The sequence below is a fragment of the Nycticebus coucang genome, chromosome X (assembly GCF_027406575.1).
Source record: "Nycticebus coucang isolate mNycCou1 chromosome X, mNycCou1.pri, whole genome shotgun sequence".
In the NCBI taxonomy this organism is placed as follows: domain Eukaryota; kingdom Metazoa; phylum Chordata; class Mammalia; order Primates; family Lorisidae; genus Nycticebus; species Nycticebus coucang.
Window position 1 is genome coordinate 88746394 of NC_069804.1, and position 21609 is coordinate 88768002.

Here is a 21609-nt window from a genome sequence, read left to right on the forward strand (position 1 = left end):
TAATTAGAACAGAAGAGTATAGGCATAGGTGGCACATTTCCAAACCTGATTGAAGCTATCTATGACAAACCCACAGCTAATATTTTACTGAATGGAGTAAAACTGAAAGCTTTTCCTCTTAGAACTGGAACCAGACAAGGTTGTCCTCTGTCACCTTTACTATTCAACATAGTGCTGGAAGTTCTAGCCAATACAATTAGGCAAGACAAGGAAATAAAGGGAATCCAAATGGGAGCAGAGGAGGTCAAACTCTCCCTCTTTGCTGATGACATGATCTTATACTTAGAGAATCCCAAAGACTCAACCACAAGACTCCTAGAAGTCATCAAAAAATACAGTAATGTTTCATGATATAAAATCAATGCCCACAAGTCAGTAACCTTTGTATATGCCAATAACAGTCAAGATGAGAAGCTAATTAAGGACGCAACTCCCTTCACCATAATTTCAAAGAAAACGAAATAACTAGGAATATACCTAACGAAGGAGGTGAAGGACCTCTATAAAGAAAATTATGAAATCCTCAGAAAGGAAATAGCAGAGGACATTAACAAATGGAAGAACATACCATGCTCATGGATGGGAAGAATCAACATTGTTAAAATGTCTATACTTCCCAAAGCAATCTACCTATTCAATGCCATTCCTATTACAGTACCAACATCGTACTTTCAAGATTTGGAAAAAAATGATTCTGCATTTTGTATGGAACCAGAAATAACCCCGTATACCTAAGGCAGTTCTTAGTAATAAAAATAAAGCTGGGGACATCAGCATACCAGATTTTAGTCTGTACTACAAGGCCATAGTGCTCAAGACAGCATGGTACTGGCACAAAAACAGAGACATAGACACTTGGAATCGAATAGAAAACCAAGAAATGAAACTAACATCTTACAACCACCTAATCTTCGATAAACCAAACAAGAACATACCTTGGGGAAAAGACTCCCTATTCAATGAATGGTGTTGGGAGAGCTGGATGTCTACATGTAAAAGACTGAAACTGGACCCACGCCTTTCCCCACTCACAAAAATTGATTCAAGATGGATAAAGAACTGAAATTTAAGGCATGAAACAATTAGAATCCTCAAAGAAAGCATAAGAAAAAACACTGGAAGATGTTGGCCTAGGGAAAGACTTCATGAAGAAGACTGCCATGGCAATTGCAACAACAACAAAAATAAACAAATGGGACTTCATTAAACTGAAAAGCTTCTGTACAGCTAAAGAGACAATAACCAAAGCAAAGAGACAACCTACACAAAGGGAAAGGATATCTGTATATTTTGAATCCGACAAATGCTTGATAACTAGGATCTATAGAGAACTCAAATTAATCCACATGAAAAAAGCCAAAAATCCCATATATCAATGGGCAAGAGACATGAATAAAACCTTCTCTAAAGATGACAGACGAATGGCTAACAAACATATGAAAAAAAAGTTCATCATCCCTATCAATTAGAGAAATGCAAATCAAAACCACCCTGAGATACCATCTAACTCCAGTAAAAATGGCCCACATCACAAAATCTCAAAACTGCAGATGCTGGCGTGGATGTGGAGAGAAGGGAACACTTTTACACTGCTGGTGGGACTGCAAACTAGTACAACCTTTCTGGAAGGAAGTATGGAGAAACCTCAACGCACTCAAGCTAGACCTCCCATTTGATCTGGCAATCCCATTACTGGGCATCTACCTAGAAGGAAAAAAAATCCTTCTATCATAAGGACACTTGCACTAGACTGTTTATTGCAGCTCAATTTACAATCGCCAAAATGTGGAAACAGCCTAAATGCCCACCAACCCAGGAATGGATTAACAAGCTGTGGTATATGTATACCATGGAATACTATTCAGCTATTAAAAAAAATGGAGACTTTACATCCTTCGTATTAACCTGGATGGACGTGGAAGACATTATTCTTAGTAAAGCATCACAAGAATGGAAAAGTATGAATCCTATGTACTCAATTTTGATATGAGGACAATTAATGTCAATCAAGGTCGGGGGGGAGGAAAAGCATAGAAAGGGAAGGAGAGAGGGGGATGAGGCCTTGGTGTGTGCCACACCTTCTGGGGGCAAGACATGATTGCAGGAGGGACTTTACCTAACAAATGCAATCAGTATAACCTGGCTTATTGTACCCTGAATGAATCTCCAACAATAACAAAAAAAAAAAAAAGAAAGAAAGAAAAAAGAAGACACACACACAAAAAAAAAATTACATCACAGACTTTCTTATAACAACATGAATAAAATTCTACCACGCATTTGATAATCTCAATAAACATCAATGCATTGAATTCCCCACTGAAGAGGCACAGGTTGGCTTATTCAGTAAAAAAGCACAAGCCATCCATATGCTGTCTCTAGAAGATATACCTAGCCCTGAAGGATAAATCAAGACTAGGGGTTAGGGGAAGGAAAACAGTACTTCAAGCAAATGGAAATCAGAAGAAAGGAGGGATTGCAATCTTATTCTCAGAAAAAAGCAGATTCAAAGCAACAGCAGTTAAGAAAGACAAGGATGGACACTTTATACTGGTCAAAGAAATAATAAAACAAGAAGACATCTCAATTTTAAATATTTATGCACCTAACTTAAATGCTCCCAGATTTATGAAACGGACTTTAATTAGTCTGAGGAATACAGTATTCCATAACACCATAATTGCCAGGGACTCTAACACCCGTTTGACAGAACTGGACAGATCCTCTAAACAGAAACTAAACAAGGATACAAAGGACTTTAAACATGACCCTAGAACAAATGGGATTAATAGACATATAGAGAATACACCATTCCAAAACAAAAGAATATACTTTTCTTCTCATCAACCCATGGCATATACTCAAAATTAGATCACATCCAAGGATATAAATCAAACCTCAGTAAAATTAAAGAAATAGAAATTATATCTTGACTCTACTCAGACAGCAAGGCTATAAAGGTGGAATTCAACTCCAACAAAATCGTGCATCCCCACACAAAGGTATGAAAATTTAACAACCTTATGCTGAATGATAGTTGGGTGCAGGAAGAGATAAAAGAGGAAATTAAATTCCTTGAGCATAACAACAATGAAGACATAAGCTACCAAAATCTGTGAGATACAGCCAAAGCTTTCCTGAGAGAAAAATGTAGTGCTTTAGATGCCTACATCTGAAAAATAGAGAGTACATCACAAACCATCTTATGGAATTGGAAAAAGAAGAACAATCTAACCCTAAACCAAGCAGAAAAGAAATATCCAAAATTAAGTCAAAGTAATGACATTGAAAATAACTCATTCAGAAAATTAATGAAATAAAAAGCTGGTTTATTGAAAAAAACATCAATAAAATACATAAACGTTTGGCCAGACTAGACACAAAAAAGTAAAATCTCTAGTAACCTCAATCAGAAATGATAAAGGGGAAATAACAACAGATGTCACAGAGATACAAGAGATTATCTCTGAGTACTATCAGAAATTCTACACCTAGACATTTGACAATGTGAAAGAAATGGATCAATTTGTGGAATCACACCCTCTCCTTACATTTAACCATGAAGAAATAGACCATTTCAAGCACTGAGATCAAAGAAACAATTAAAAATCTCCCAACAAAAAAATGCCCTGGTCCAGATGGCTTCACACCAGAATTCTATCAAACCTTCAAAGAAGATCTTACACCGTACTGCAGAAATTATTCCAAAAAAATTGAGGAGGAAGGAATGTTCCCCAACATATTCTACGAAGCAAAGATCACCCTGATACCAAAACCAGGAAAATACTCAACTAAAAAGGAGACCTTCAGACCAATTTCACTAATGAATATAGTTGTAAAAATTCTCAATAAAATTCTAGCCAATAGATTACAGCTTATCATCAAAAAAGTCATACATCATGATCAAGTAGGTTTCATCCCAGGGATACAAGGCTGGTTTAACATATGCCAAGTCCATAAACATTATTCACCATATCAACAGAGGCAAAACACAGACCATATGATCCTCTCAGTAAATGCAGAAAAAGAATTTGTTAAAATCCAGCATCCTTTTCTAATTAGAACACTGAAGAGTATCGGCATAGATGGCACATTTCTTAAACTGATCTATGACAAACCCAGAGCTAAGATTTTACTGAATGGAGAAAAACTGAAAGCTTTTCCACTTAGAACAGGAACCAGACAAGGTTGTCCTCTTTCACCACTACTATTCAACATAGTACTGGAAGTTCTAGCTAATACAATCAATCAGGCAAGATTAGGAAATAAGGGCATCCAGTGGGAACAGAGGAGGTCAAACTCTCCCTCTTTGCTGATGATATGATCTTATAGAGAACCCCAAAGACTCAAACACAAGACTCCTAGAAGTGATCAAAAAATACAGTAATGTCCCAGGAAATAAAATGAACATCCACAAGTCAGTAGCCTTTGTATATGCCAGTAACAGCCAGGATGAGAAGCTCATTAAGGACATAATCCCCTTCACATTAGCTTCAAAGAAAATGCAATACCTAGCAATATACTTAATAAAACCAGTGAAGGACCTCTATGAAGATAATTACAAAACCCTAAGAAAAGAAAAAGCAGAAGATATAAACAAATGGAAGAACATACCATGCTCGTGACTGGGAAGAATCAACACTGTTAAAATGTCTATATTTCCCAAAGCAATCTACAGATTCAATGCCATTCCCATCAAAATATCACCATCATACTTTGAAGACTTGGAAAAAGTAATTCTTCGGTTTGTATGGAACCAAGAAAAAAACTATATAGCTAAGGCAATTCTTAGTAATAAAAACGAGGCCAGGGCCATCAGCATACCAGACTTTAGGCTGTACCACAAGGCCACGGTGATCAAAATAGCATCGTATTGGCACAAAAATAGAGACATAGACATCTGGAACCAAATAGAAAACCATGAGATGAAACCTTATCTTTGACAAACCAAACAAGAACATCCACTGGGCGAAAAATTCCCTATTTGATAAATGGTGCTGGGAGAACTGGATAACCACATATAAGACTGAAACTGGACCCACACCTTTATCTACTCACAAATATTGATTCAAGATGGATGATAGATCTAAGTCTAAGGCATGAAACAATAAAAATCCACAATAAGAAAGTGTGGGGAGGCTCAGCACCTGTGGCTCAAGTGGCTAAGGCACCAGCCACATACACCTGAGCTGGCAAGTTCAAATACAGCCCAGGCCCGCCAAACAACAATGACAGCTGCAACCAAAAAATAGCCGGGTGTTGTGGCGGGTGCCTGTAGTCCCAGCTACTTGGAAGGCGGAAGCAGGAGAATCTCTTGAGCCCAGGAGTTGGAGGTTGCTGTAAGCTGTGATGCCACAGCACTCTACCCAGAGTGACAGCTTGAGGAAAGGGAAGGAAGGAAAGGGAGGGAAGGAATTGAAATTAAGCAATACAAAAACTCCTCCAACTCCTGGGCTCAAGAGATTCTCCTGCTTCCGCCTTCCAAGTAGCTGGGACTACAGGCACCCGCCACAACACCCGGCTATTTTTTGGTTGCAGTTGTCATTGTTGTTTGGCGGGCCTGGGCTGTATTTGAACCTGCCAGCTCAGGTGTGTGTGGCTGGTGCCTTAGCCACTTGAGCCACAGGTGCTGAGCCTCCCCACACTTTCTTATTGTGGATTTTTATTGTTTCATGACTTAGGAAGGAAAGGGAGGGCAGGGCAGGGGAGGGAGGGAGGGAGGGAGGGAGGGAGGGAGGGAGGAAGGAAGGAAGGAAGGAAGGAAGGAAGGAAGGAAGGAAGGAAGGAAGGAAGGAAGGAAGGAAGGAAGGAAGGAAGACTTGAAGGCACTGGCCTGGGGAATAACTTTATGAAGAAGACTTCAGTGGCAATTGCTACAACAACAACAACAACAAAAAAAAAAAAAAAATATATATATATATATAAGCAAATGAGACTTAATTAAACTGAATAGATTCTGTACAAACAACAACCAAAGCAAAGTGACAACTGTCAGAATGGGAAAATATATTTGCATATTATCAATTGGACAAAAGCTGATTCTGATAACTAGAATCTACAAAGAACTCAAATTAAGCAATACAAAAAGAGCCAACAAGCCCTTATATCAATGGGCAAGTGAGATGAATAGAACCTTCTCTAAAGGAGACAAGACGAATGGCTAAAAAACACATGAAAAAATGTTCATCGTCACTAATTATCAGAGAAATGCAAATCAAAACCACCATGAGATATCACCTAACCCCAGTGAGAATGGCCCACATCACAATGTCCCAAAGCCACAAATGCTGGCATGGATGCAAAAAGAAGGGAACACTTTTACACTGCTGGTGGGACTGCAAACTAATACAACCTTTTGGGGAAGAAATATGGAGAATCTTCAAAGAACTCAAACTAGACCTCCCATTTGATCCTGCAATCCCATTACTGAGCATCTACCCAGAAGAAAAAAAAATTATTATAAGGACATCTGCACTAGACTGTTTGTCACAGCTCAATTTACAATTGCCAAATTGTGGAAACAACCTAAATGCCCACCAATCCAGTAATGGTTTAACAAACTATGGTATATGATGTTTACCATGGAATACTATTCAGCCACTAGAAAACATGGTGACTTTACATCTTTTGTATTAACCTAGATGGAGCTGAAACACATTCTTCTAAGTAAAACATCACAAGAATGGAGAAGCAAGAAATCCAATGTACTTAATTCTGATATGAGAACAACTGATGCTAGTACACGGTGGCAGGTGGGGGGTGATGGTGTGTGACACACCTCTTGGGGGCGGGACACAATTTTAAGTAGGACTTTACTTAACAAATCCAAGCAACGTAACCTGGTTCTTTGTACCCTCAAAGATTCCGCAGCAATAAAAAAATAAATGACAATCTATACAAATGTTCTTATGATAAAAACATTTTTTTTTCTTCTGAGTAGATGCCTAGTAGTGGGATTGTGGGATTACGTGGGAAGTCTAATTTGAGTTCTTTAAGGATTACCAATACTTTTTTCCAAAAAGGATAAATTTGTTTGCTGGATATGAGATTTTTGAGGCAGGGCAGATAATTTTCCATATATGGTAGACTAGCTATCTCCAGTCCTCCTATATACTCAGTTTCACAATGAACTTCCAATAAAACCGAATGGAGATACCAAAGCCCTGCTTAGGTTATAACAAGGGTAACCTGAATTACTTATTTTTAAAAGTTAACAAAAGAAACAAATAAAAAAAAACCCAATGCAGAATTTAATAAAAGACGTCTATTAGAAACCCACAGCTAATATCATACTTAATGGTGAAAGAATGAAAGATTTTCTGGAAAGCAAGAACAAGACAACTGTTCTCACAACTTACATTCAACACTATACATAAAGTTATAGAAAGTACAATTAGGTTAAGAACAATAAAAGCTGTCTGGATTGAAAAGGAAGAAGTAAACTCCACTCACAGATGATACAACCTTTTTAATAGAAAAACCTAAGCAATACACAACATAAAAAACTTAGAACTTACAATAAGTGGACTCAGCAAAACTTCAGGATACAAAATCAATATACAAAAATCTGTTGTATTTCTATTCTATACGCTTACAATGAACAATCTAAAAATGAAATTAGAACAATTTCATTTATGGTAAGACTCAAAATAAATAAAATGCTTAGGCATAAATTTAAGAAAAGAAGAGCAAGACTTATATACTAAAAACTACAAACATGGAAAGAAATTAAAGATCTAAATGATGGAAAATATTGGATATGCATGGACGGGGATATTTAGTATTGCTGAGTTGGCAATACTCCCCAAATTGATCTCAAGATTCAAAGCAAAATCTCAGCTGGCTTATTTACAGAAATATATAAGCTACTACTCAAATTCATATGAAATTATAAGGGACCTCAAATAGTAAAACGCCTTGAGAAAGAAAACTAAAGGTATAGGACTCACCCCTTCCTAATTTCACAATTTACTTCAAAGCCACAGTAATTAAAGCAATGTCATACTGGCATAAGGACAGACATATAGATCAACAGAGTAGAACTGATAGTCAAGAAATAAACACATACATACATCTATAGTCAATTTATTTTCAACAAGTGTATCAAGAACCTTCAAGGGAGAAAGAATAGTCTTTTCAACAAATGGTGCTGGACAACTTGATACCAAAATGGAAAAAATGAAGCTGGAGACTTCATACCATACACAAAAATTAACTAAAAGTGGATCATATACATAAATGTACGGACTAAAACTATAAAACATTTTTTTAAAAAGGTGCAAAAAACTATAACCTTTGATTAAGCGAGGAATTCTTGGATGTGCACTAAATGCACTAGCAACAAAAGAAAAATTAGATGAATTAAACAGGGAAAATTTTAAAATTTGTGCATAGAAATATGATATAACAAAAGAAAACAGACAACTCACAGAATGGGAGGAAGTATTTGCAAATTGTGTTTGTGAGTGTGTTACAGTTACAGTATTCATAATATAGAACAAACTCTGTTTGTTGCTGTTGTTGAGACCCAGTCTCACCCTCTACCCTGAGCAGTGTACAGTGGCATTAACACAGGCAACCTCAGACTCAGGCTGCCTCAGCCTCCCGAGTCACTGAGATTACAGGCATCTGCCATGACACCCAGCTGGGTATTTTATTTGCTGTGGAGTTGGGGGTCTAACTCTAGCTCAGACAAGTCTTGAACTCGAGCTCAAGCAATCCTCCCGCCTCAGCCTCCCACAGTGCTAGGAGTTACAGGCATGAGCCACTGCACCCAGCTATAAAGAACTCTTAAAACTCAATAACAAGAAGAAAAATAACCTAATTACTAAATAGCCCAAAGACTTGAAGAGACATTTCTCCAAAGAAGATAAACACGGATCAAAGGATGGCTAACTACAGACAGCAGGTGCACATTTCTTCTTTGAGATACCAATTATATGCCCAAACTTCAAATAGATCATCTAGGAAAGAACATTTGAATATAACAGAAAGGCGACAGAAGATACCCAGGGTGAAAGAAAGAGAAATGGAACTGCTTGCTCCAGGTTGCTGACAGCCTTAAAGAGCTCCCAAACTTGGACCCAGGGAAGGGATAAGTTAGAGACCCTTCAGGCTCCACAGCCCTCCTGAGACCTTTGCAATTTTAGCTACAGAAGAGCTCCTCAACGCCCACAGGATTCTAGACTAGCATGGAAGCTACTCGGAGGTCACACACAGGCACTGCTTGAATATACATGCATTTCCACAGGCTTCAGAACTCAGGGCATCTGAGGTGCAAAGCCATTCTAGAAGCCCTTCCCAGAATCCGGTGCTATTGCGAACACTCCCAGGCCAGGGAGGGAGAAGGCAATCTGGGCAATCTCATGTATCCTAAAGATAAGTTCTGCCACTGCAACTGAGGGCAGCTATGGGACTGACGAGCAGTCAGTCCACAAACCTGGCACCTCTTGGCTTTCCTCAAGAGCTGCCCATCAGGCTGCTCCCATAGAGAAGGGCATGCCTACACCAGTAGCCAGCCCACTGTGCTCCTGCTGACCTGCCTGAGTGTTCCACAGGAAGCCTAGGACAAGCCAAACACTCCCTATCAAAGCACTTAAATTCAGGGGACCTGAGAACACCTAGCACTCAAACACACTAATCAAGGATATGGGAAGACTTGAAATCTGGTCTCAAATGGGGATGAAGCCCCTATTGTCAGAAATGAGAGATAAGTATGACATGGGATCACACCTGAGCAGGACATCTTTTGCTTCAAGGGAACCAGGAAAGGATGTGCCCAAGACCTCGGTTTCCGAGGGGAGGGATGAGAGGCTTATGAGTTTCTGTCAGGTGAAATTTATGGACTGGGGAGGCTTCTCCAAATGAAGGCAGAATGCTTGGGACTGTCCAAGCTGGTATGGCCTACTGCCTGTGGCCAGATCAGGGGAATGGGAGTTGAGCAGGTCCCACTATAACCTGATGAGCTGTAGATTTGATACCTGCATTCATGTTTATCACAGCATAATTCACAATCATAAAGATATGGAATCAAACTAAGTGCCCATCAACTGATGAATGGATAAAGAAGAGATGGTGTAAGTATACATACACCATGGGATACTACTCAGCCATTAAAAACAATGAAACAATGTCTTTTGCAGCTACGGGGATGGAATTGGAGGCCATTATCCTAAGTAAAGTAACTCAGGAACAGCAAATCAAATACTACATGTTCTCACAAGTAGGAGCTAAGCCTGGGTACACATGGTCACACAGAGTAGAATAATGGATACTAGAGACTCAAAAAGGGGTAGGGGAAAGGGGGTGAAGGATAAAAAGTTACCTATTGAGCACAATGCACCATACAGTTAACAAGTACACTAAATGCCCAAACGTGACCACTATACAATATTGATAAAACAAAACTTCACTGGTACTTCCTAGAGTCTATTGAAATTAAAAAAAAAAAAAAAGAAGATAAACACATAACGAACAAGTACATAAAAAATTCTTGACACCATTATTCACCAGGGAACTGTGAATCAAAACCACCATGAGATATCACTTTACACCTATTAGGATGGCTATAATAAAGAAGACAGATAATGACAAGTTTTGTCATTGATGTGGAAAAATGTGAACCTTCATACCCTGTTGGTAAGATCAAATGTTTTTTACACCCAATGTAAAAAACTGGCATTTCCTCATAAAGTTAAACATGGAGTTACATGTGACCCAGCAATTTCATTCCCAAGTATATACACTAAAGAATCAAAAAACAGATGCTTAAATAAAACTTACATGGGAATGTTCATAGAAGTATTTTTCATGGGTGTGGGGGCAAGATGGTGGCCGAGTAACAGCTTCCTTGTAACTGGGCACGGTGAGTCTGGGGAGACAAGACTCCAGGCATCTCTGGCTGGTGGAATCTGCCTATAATCATCCCTTTAGGGACAAAGGGAGTCAGTGAGAGACTTCTGGACCCCAAGAGGAGGACAAAAGCAGAGGAGGAAAACTGGCAAATGGTTGCCTGTGTTCATTTGATCTAATCCCGCTGGCAGCTGTAAGTACAGCAGCAGTGAGACTGTAAGCTGTTTTGGTGTTTCTGGACTTGGTATTCAATTGAACTGCCTTGGGCAGGAGTACGGAGAACTTTGGGCATTGTCTAGAACCCCAGACTGAGCCGCAGAGCCAGACCGAACTAATAGTGTTCGGCTGTGGGCCACGCAGAGCCATTGTGAGAGAACTGCTCAGGGTCGCAGAGGAAGGATCGGGCAGGAGCTAGTAATCTAGTGACCGAGCAGCATAAAGGAGGGGACTGAGCTGCCTTACAGCCTTAGCCCTCAGGGGCAGACTGAGACCGGTTCTGGCACACTGGTTAAGTAGATAGCCACTTTAGCAGTGATCCCAGTGACAAGACCTTGCCTGGGAATTTCTGCTTAGCCAAGTTTAGAAGTTTAAAGTGCCTTTTAAGAGGGCTGAGGAGAGATTTCGGCTCTCCACTCTGTGGGGTTCAAGAAATCAGCAGAGGCCTCCAGTCATATCAGCACTGTGATTAACAACTCATACCTCAGAAGATCACCTGTTGCCCAGACAATATTCAGCAACATATATATACTGCTTTTTTGTTGTTGTTGATGTTGTTCTGTTTTTTAATTTCAACCTTTTGCCTATAGATTTTTCCTTTATTTTTTTCTTTCTTTCCTTTCTCTGTTTTTCTAGCTTAAACACAATTTCCCATTGTTGCCTTTTTCAATAATTAGAACTTCATTTTTGCTAGTGTTTCTACCCCTATTATTTGTTTTTTTCCCCCAATTTTATCCTGTAAACTTTTCTGATTGCTTGTTTTGGTTTAATTTATAGCATTTTAGCCTTGCCTCTCTACTTGGTGGAGGTGGGGTACTGTGTTGGAATAGGTTACAAATAGGTGCTAACCTCAAGGGAACCACCCAACTGGGTACTCCCAGAGGTCGGGGTTTTTTTAAGGTTGGGTCAAAATAACCTTCTGTACACCTATATTGCTCTGTCTCCCTCCTTATGTGCCTCTCTTCTCTTTGTCAATATTCCCTTTTACCTACCCCCTCTCCTTTCTCTTTTTTCTTTTCTTACTTTCTTTCTTTTTCTTTCTTTTATCCCTTCTTGCTCATCAACCGTCTCATCCTTCTGGTCCTGTACCAAAAGGACACATCAAAACACTAGTCCACACAAAAATTGATTCAAAATGGTAAAGAACTTAAATTTAAGGCATGAAACAATAAAAACCCTCAAACAAAGCATAGGCAAAACACTAGAAGATATTGGCCTGGGGAAAGACTTCATGAAGAAGACTGCCATGGCAATTGCAACAACAACAAAAATAAACAAATGGGACTTCATTAAACTGAAAACCTTCTGTACAGCTAAGGAGACAATAACCAAAGCAAAGAGACAACCTACACAATGCGAAAGGATATTTGCATATTTTCAATCAGAAAAAAGCTTGATAACTAGGATCTATAGAGAACTCAAATTAATCCACATGAAAAAAGCCAACAATCCCATATATCAATGGGCAAGAGACATGAATAGAACCTTCTCTAAAGATGACAGACGAATGGCTAACAAACATATGAAAAAATGTTTATCAACTCTATATATTAGACAAATGCAAATCAAAACAACCCTGAGATATCATCTAACCCCAGTGAGAATGGCCCACATCACAAAATCTCAAAACTGCAGATGCTGGCGTGGATGTGGAGAGAAGGGAACACTTTTACACTGCTGGTGGGACTGCAAACTAGTACAACCTTTCCGGAAGGAAGTATGGAGAAACCTCAACGCACTCAAGCTAGACCTCCCATTTGATCTGGCAATCCCATTACTGGGCATATACCCAGAAGGAAAAAATCCTTTTATCCTAAGGACACTTGTACTAGATTGTTTATTGCAGCTCAATTTACAATCGCCAAAATGTGGAAACAGCCTAAATGCCCACCAACCCAGGAATGGATTAACAAGCTGTGGTATATGTATACTATGGAATACTATTCAGCTATTAAAAGAAATGGAGACTTTACATCCTTCGTATTAACCTGGATGGAAGTGGAAGACATTATTCTTAGTAAAGAATCACAAGAATAGAGAAACATGAATCCTATGTACTCAACTTTGATATAAGGACAATTAATGACAATTAAGGTCATGGGGAAGAGGAAAAGCAGAAAGAGGGACGGAGGGAGAGGGGTGGGGCCCTGGTGTGTGTCACACTTTATGGGGCAAGACAAGATTGCAAGAGGGACTTTACATAACAATTGCAATCAGTGTAACCTGGCTTATTGTACCCTCAATGAATCCCCAACAATAAAAAAAAAAAAACCTAGTCCAGGGGCAGGGGAACTTAAAGAGCAAGAGGAAGTGAAAGGAAAATTAGGGCAAAGAAACAGATAAAAGAAATCATTCATCAGGAACAATCAGCAGAAAACTCCTAGCAACATGACGAACCACTCCAGAGCAACCCCTCCAAGGGACCATGAGGCAGCTACGGCAAAGGATTCCACCTATAAAGAAATGTTAGAAATGACAGAAAGGGAATTTAGAATACACATAATGAAAACAAGGAAGAAAATGATGGAAACAATGAACGAAACTGCTGATAAAGTAGAAAATAACCGAAAGGAAATCAAAAAACAAACTCAAATAAGAGATGAATGACAGGAAGAATATAGAAAGGATATAACAAAGCTGAAGTACCTGGAGCAGTCAATTAGGGAACTTAAAGATGCGATAGAAATTATCAACAACAGATTAGATCATGCAGAAGAAAGAACCTCAGAGGTAGAGGACAAAGCTCTTGAGATAACTCAGATAGTTAAAGACGCAAAAAAGAAGAGAAGAAAGAAGAACGTTCGCTGACAGAATTATGGGACTTTATGAAGCATTCAAACATATGAGATATAGGTATCCCAGAAGGGGACTTAAAAGCACCAGGGGAATGGAAGCCACTCTACAGAATATTATAAATGAAAATTTTCCAAATACCATCAAAGATACTGACACACTCCTTTCAGAGGCATATTGGATTCCATGTTGCCTCAACTCTAACCGAGCTTCTCCAAGACACACATTGTGATGAACCTGTCCAAAGTCAAGACAAAAGAAAAGACTCTTCAAGCTGACAGGAGTAAGCGCCAGTTGACCTACGGGGGCAAATCCATCAGGGTGACTGCGGACTTCTCTAATGAAACTTTCCAAGCAAGAAGACAATGGTCATCTACCTTTAATCTACTTAAACAGAACAATTTCCAGCCCAGAATTCTATATCCTGCTAAGCTAAGCTTTAAAATAGACGGAAAAAATCAAATCATTTACTGATCTAAAACATTGAGGAAATTCGCCACAGTAAGACCAGTTCTACAGGAAATACTTCAACCTGTTCTACACACTGACCATCACAATAGATCAAGAGCAAAGTAAGAACTCAGCAATTAAAGGACAGAACCTAACTTCCACACTGATGCAAAAGATAAAACTAAGCAATGGGCTCTCACAAAATAGGATGAATAGAACACTACCACACTTATCAATTATCTCAATAAATGTTAATGGCTTAAATTCCCCACTAAAGAGGCAAAGATTGGCTGACCAGATTAAAAAACACAAGTCATTCATTTGCTGTCTGCAGGAAACACACCTGGCTTTAAAAGATAAATTAAAACTCTGACTTAAGGGTTTGAAGACAAATTTTCAGGCAAATGGAATTCAGAAGAAAAGAAGAGTTGCTATCTTATTTTCAAATACATGTGTACTTAAAGCAACTAAAGTCAAAAAAGACAAAGATGGTCACTTTATATTAGTCAAGGGAAAAATACAACAAGAAGACGTTTCAAGTCTAAATATTTATGCACCCAATTTAAATGCTCCCAGATTCTTGAAACAGACCTTACTCAGTCTGAGCAATATGATATCCGATAATACCACAATAACAGGACTTTAACACTCCTCTTAGAGAGCTGGACAGATTCTCTAAACAGAAATTAAACAAAGATATAAGAGATTTAAATGATACCCTAGAACAACTGTGCTTGATAGACGCATATAGAACACTCCATCCCAAAGATAAAGAATATACGTTCTTCTCATCGCCCCACGGAACATTCTCCAAAATTGATCATATCCTAGGACACAAAAAAACCTCAACAGAATCAAAAGAACTGAAATTTTACTTTGTATTTTCTCACACCATACGGCACCAAAGGCGGAACTCAACTCTAACAAAAACGTTCGAACCCACACAAAGGCATGGAAATTAAAAAACCTTCTGTTAAATGACACTTGGGTGCAGGAAGAAATAAAACAGGAAATCACTAACTTCCTTGAGCATAACAACAATGATGACACAAACTAGCAAAACCCGTGGGATACTGCAAAAGCAGTTTTGAGAGAAAAATTTATCTCTTTAGATGCCTACGTTCGAAAAACAGAAAGAGAGCACATCAACAAACTCCCAAGCCATCTTATGGAGTTGGAAAAAGAAGAACAATCTAAGCCTAATGTCAGTACAAGAAAAGAAATCTCCAGAATCAAATCAGAGATCAATGAAATTGAAAACAAAAGAATCATTCAGAAAATGAATGAAACAAGTAGTTAGTTTTTTGAAAAAATAAAATAGATAAACCTTTGGCCAGACTAACTAGAAATAGAAAAGTAAAATCTCTAGTAACCTCAATCAGAAATGATAAAGTGGAAATAACAACTAATGCCACAGAGGTACAAGAGATCATCTCTGCATACTACCAGAAACTCTATGCCCAGAAATTGGACAATGTGAAGGACGTGGATCAATATTTGAAATTGCACCCTCTCCCTAGACTTAGCCAGGAAGAAATACAGCTCCTGAACAGACCAATTTCAAGCACTGAGATTAAAGAAACAGTAAAAAAGCTTCCAATAAAAAAATGCCCTGGTCCAGATGGCTTCACACCAGAATTCTATCAAACCTTCAAGAGCTTACTCCTGTACTGCAGAAATTATTCCAAAACGACGAGGAGGAAGGAATCTTCCCCCAACACGCTCTACGAAGCAAACATCGCCCAGATACCAAAACCAGGAACAGACCCAAATAAAAAGGAGAATTCCTCACCAATTTCACTAATGAATACAGATTCAAAAATCTCAACAAAATCTTAGCCAATAGATTACAGCTTATCATCAAAAAAGTCATACATCATGATCAAGTAGGTTTCATCCCAGGGATGCAAGGCTGGTTTAACATACCCAAGTCAATAAACGTTATCCACCATATTAACAGAAGCAAAAATAAAGACCATATGATCCTCTCAACAGATGCAGAAAAAGCATTCAATAAATTCTAGCATCCTTTTCTAATTAGAACACTGAAGAGTATAGGCATAGGTGTCACATTTCTGAAATTCATTGAAGCTATCTATGACAAACCCACAGCTAATATTTTACTGAATGGAGTTAAACTGAAAGCTTTTCCTCTTAGAACTGGAACCAGAGAAGGTTGTCCTCTGTCACCTTTACTATTCAACAAAGTGCTGGAAGTTCTAGCCAATACAATCAGGCAAGACAAGGAAATAAAGGGAATCCAAATGGGAGCAGAGGAGGTCAAACTCTCCCTCTTTGCTGACATGATCTCATACTTAGAGAATCCCAAAGACCCAACCACAAGACTCCTGGAAGTCATCAAAAAAATACAGTAATGTCTCAGGATACAAAATCAGTGTCCACAAGTCAATAGCCGTTGTACACGCCAATAAAAGTCAAGATGAGAAGCGAATTAAGGACACAACTCCCTTCACCATAATTTCAAAGAAAATGAAATACCTAGGAATATACCTAACAAAGGAGGTGAAAGACCTCTATAAAGAAAATTATGAAATTATCAGAAAGGAAATAGCAGAGGATATTAACAAATGGAAGAACATACCATGTTCAAGGCTGGGAAGAATCAACATTGTTAAAATGTCTATACTTCCCAAAGCAATCTACCTATTCAATGCCATTCCTATTACAATACCAACATCATACTTTCAAGATTTGGAAAAAATGATTCTGCGTTTTGTATGGAAGCAGAAATAACCCCGTATAGCTAAGGCAGTTCTCAGTAATAAAAATAAAGCTGGGGGCATCAACATACCAGATTTTAGTATGTACTACAAGGCCATAGTGCTCAAGACAGCATGGTACTGGCACAAAAATAGAGACACAGACACTTGGAATCGAATAGAAAACCAAGAAACGAAACTAACATCTTATAACCACCTAATCTTCGATAAACCAAAGAACATGCCTTGGGAGAAAGACTCCCTATTCAATAAATGGTGTTGGGAGAATTGGATACCCACATGTAAAAGACTGAAACTGGACCCACACCTTTCCCCACTCACAAAAATTGATTCAAGATGGATAAAGGACTTAAATTTAAGGCATAAAACAATAAAAATCCTCAAAGAAAGCATAGGAAAAAACACTGGAAGATGTTGGCCTAGGGAAAGACTTCATGAAGAAGACTGCCATGGCAATTGCAACAACAACAAAAATAAACAAATGGGACTTCATTAAACTGAAAAGCTTCTGTACAACTAAGGAGACAACAACCAAAGCAAAGAGACAACCTACACAATGGGAAAGTATATTTGCATATTTTGAATCTGACAAATGCTTGATAACTAGGATCTATAGAGAACTCAAATTAATCCACATGAAAAAAGCCAATAATCCCATATATCAATGGGCAACAGACATGAATAGAACCTTCTCTAAAGAAGACAGACGAATGGCTAACAAACATGAAAAATTGTTCATCATCCCTATCTATTAGAGCAATGCAAATCAAAACCACCCTGAGATACCATCTAACCCCAGTGAGACTGGCCCACATCATAAAATCTCAAAACTGCAGATGCTGGTGTGGATGTGGAGAGAAGGGAACACTTTTACACTGCTAGTGGTATTGCAAACTAGTACAACCTTTATGGAAGAAAGTATAGAGAAACCTCAAAGCACTCAAGCTAGACCTCCCATTTGATCCTGCAAACTCATTTCTGGGCACCTATCCAGAAGGAAAAAAATCCTTTTATCATAAGGACACTTACACTAGACCGTTTACTCCAACTCAATTTACAATCGCCATAATGTGGAAACAGCCTAAATGCCCACCAACCCAGTAATGATTAACAAGCTGTGCTATATGTACACCATGGAATACTATTCAGCCATTAAAATAAACGGAGACTTTAAATACTTCGTATTAACCTGGATTAAAGTGGAAGACATTATTCTTACTAAAGCATCAGATAAATGGAGAAGCATGAATCCTATGTACTCAATTTTGATATAAGAACAATTAATGATAATTAAGAACACGGTGGGAGTGGGGGAAGAGGAGAGCAGAGAGAGAAAGGAGGAGGGAGTGGTGGGAAAAGGAAGAGCAGAGAGAGGGAAGGAGAGAGGTGGGTGGGGCCTTTGTGTGTGCCACACCTTCTGGAGGTAAGACATGATTTCAAGATGGACTTTGCCTAACAAATGGAACCAGTGTAACCTGGTGTACTGCACCCTCAACAAATCCCCAACAACAAAAAAAAGAAAATAAGTATTATTCATAGTAGCCAAAAAGTGTAAGCAACTCAAATGTCCATCAACTGATGAACAGAAAAACAAAATGTGGTTATTACCCAATACAATGGAATATTATTTCATAGTGAAAAAAAAGAAATGAAGTACTGATACATGCTACAATGTGGATCAACCTTGAAAATATTAAGCTAAGTCAAAGAAGATTCAATCTTCATGAAATGATTCCATCTTCATGAAATGTCCAGAAATATTTTAATTAATGGTCAGAATAGGCCACTCCATAGAGACAGAAAACAGATTAGTAGTTGCCAAAGGATGGGGGTGGAGCATGGCCATTTGAGAGTGACTTACTAATAGGCATAGGACTTCTTTTCAAGGTTAAGGAAATGCTCTCCTAGAATTCAATGGAATAATTGTGATGGTTATACAATACTGTGAATATATTAAATACCACTCAATTTTACACTTTAAAATGGTGAAATGGTGAATTTTATGTTATAAGTGTTTTACCACAATTTAAAAAAGCTCTAACCATTAAATTCTACATGGGAAGATACACACTAACACTCAGGTTACCGCTATGAATGATAAATGCTTAGAATGATTAAAATAAGGTAAATAATTAAATTAGTTGCTTTATGAAACAAAAAAGACAATTACAGCAATGAGATCATAAAAAGATTAACTCCATTCTACTCTAACCCACTTAAACACTGCATTCCAAAAAATAACTTAATACACACAAACAATACAATATAGGAACTGGAAAATCATGTCTTAACTAGAAATTATAAAGCCAAAGACAAAAGCAATCATAAAAAACATTGTATTTTAGTTGGCAAATTTGATTCTCACAGAGGTATGGATTGGCGAATCTGAAACTACATGTATAATGAGGAAGATTAAATAAGTAAATGGACAGTGAATAGTGGGAGCCAGGATCCTCACTGCTGTAACGGCAAGTTACAGATTATTAAAAAAAAAAGGCAGGTAAATGAACCCTGTGGTACTGGGTTACGGTGAAAAACACTATTATTAAATCATATTTAGTTTAATATATGCATACACACATACACACACACACACACAGATTCATGGATTAGCATACACATATTATTTAGCTCTGTTCACTGAAAGGACCTAGTAGTAATGACACTTCAGTGCCCAGATCATGATGTGTAAATTCAATTTTCTATAAAAGGAAGCACAGCATCATCTTGAAGAAATGACTGATCCCAGGGCTGGGAAAATATAACATGAACCTGGAGCATCTTGTAGTACTAGAAAGTAATAAAGTGCTCAAAACCTTAAAGGATGGAAGCATATCAAAGGGTACTAGAACTAGATTAAAAAGAGCTCCCTACAGCCAAAATGCAACGATTTGAGAACTAAAATTAATAATGTAGTATTAATATTCAACATATAAGCTAAAAATAAATGAGTCTATATTGATATAAATCAGTGAGCGAATAAACGGATAAGAAGGATACATCTTTCTTAAAGAAAAAAAAATCCAGGCAGCACCTGTAGCTCAAGCAACTAAGGCGCCAGCCATATACACCAGAGCTGGCGGGTTCAAATCCAGCCTGGCCTGGCAAACAACTACAAGCAAAAAATAGCCAGGCATTGCACCAGCACCTGTATGTAGTCCCAGCTACATGGGAGGCTGAGGCAAGAGAATCACTTAAGCCCAGGAGTTGGAAGTTGCTGTGAGCTGTGATGCCATAGCACTCTACCCAGGATGACAGCTTGAGACTCTGACTAAAAAAAAAAAAAGGAAAAGAGAAGAAAAAAAAATCCAAATATGTGTACACACTGCCCACTTTAGGAGATGGAGGTTAATTTCTGGTATCCTCCCATTTGAGTAGGCTTAATTTATTGACTGGCTTCCAATGAATAGTGTAGGGGTGGGTAACAGTAGCAACTCTATAGGAGAAAAACTGGGCAAACACTATTTTAACCAAGTGATGAAAGTGAATATCATCTGTGATGCCATCTGTGGACGTGTTTTATCACCTGATACATGGCAAAAGGGTACTTCTTATACCCTGTTTCCCCGAAAATAAGACATCCTCTGAAAATAAGACCTACTTACAGGAAAGATAATATGTCCCCTGAAAATAAGACCTAGCGCCTCTTTGGGAGCACACCTTAAAATAAGATACTGTCTTATTTTCGGGGAAACAGGGTGTATTCGTTCAAAAGCTATAACCTCTTTCTAATCACAAGAAAAACTATATATTCAGATTAATGAACACTCTACAGAATATCTACCTATACATTATTCCTCAAGACATCTGAGAAAATTACAAATAAAGACTGGGAAACAGTCATATATCACAAGACACTGCAGATATGACAGGTAAATGCAATGTGGTACCCTGGATGGAAAAAATTGGTGAAATTCAGATAAACAGTGGAGTTTAGTTAATAATAACAAGCCAACAATGTGTCAATTTCTTAGTTTTGAAAAATCGACCATGGCAATGTAAAATGTTAACAATGAGGGAACTGGTTGCAGAGTATAAGGGAAGTTTCTAGGCTTTTTTTCAGAACTCCAAAATAAAACATTTACTAAAATGCCACCAAATAATAAAACATGGAAACAATAAAAGTTACCCTTTAATTTCTTTTTTTTCTTAATTTCCTATTAAAAAAATAGGCACACTAAGAACCTGAAACTATTTTCAGTTGTTCCAAGGAAATCATGTAAAATACCTGCTGCAGTGGTGGCAGTCACTAGCTTGTAGTTCTCCAAAAATAAACCAACCACAAGATTTTTAGATACCTACTTTAATAATAAGAAAAAGACCAACTGGCTTGGCGCCCATAGCTCACTGGTTAAAGCACTGGCCATATGCCTGAGGGCTGGTGGGTTCGAACCCAGTTGGCGCCTGCTAAGCAACAATAACAACAACAGCCGGGTGTTGTATCAGGCACCTGTAGTCCCAGCTACTTAGGAGGCTGAGGCAAGAGAATCGCTTAAGCCCAAGAGTTTAAGGTTGCTGTGAGCTGTGACGCCACAGCACTCTACCAAGGGCAACATAG

General features: G+C 38.3%; 1 protein-coding gene across 10 annotated transcripts in view; it reads right to left on the minus strand.

The window, feature by feature from the left end:
* ATRX (ATRX chromatin remodeler) overlaps positions 1 to 21609 on the minus strand; it is a 357519-nt gene that overhangs the window by 126484 nt on the left and 209426 nt on the right. The gene's annotated exons all lie outside the window — the stretch shown is intronic.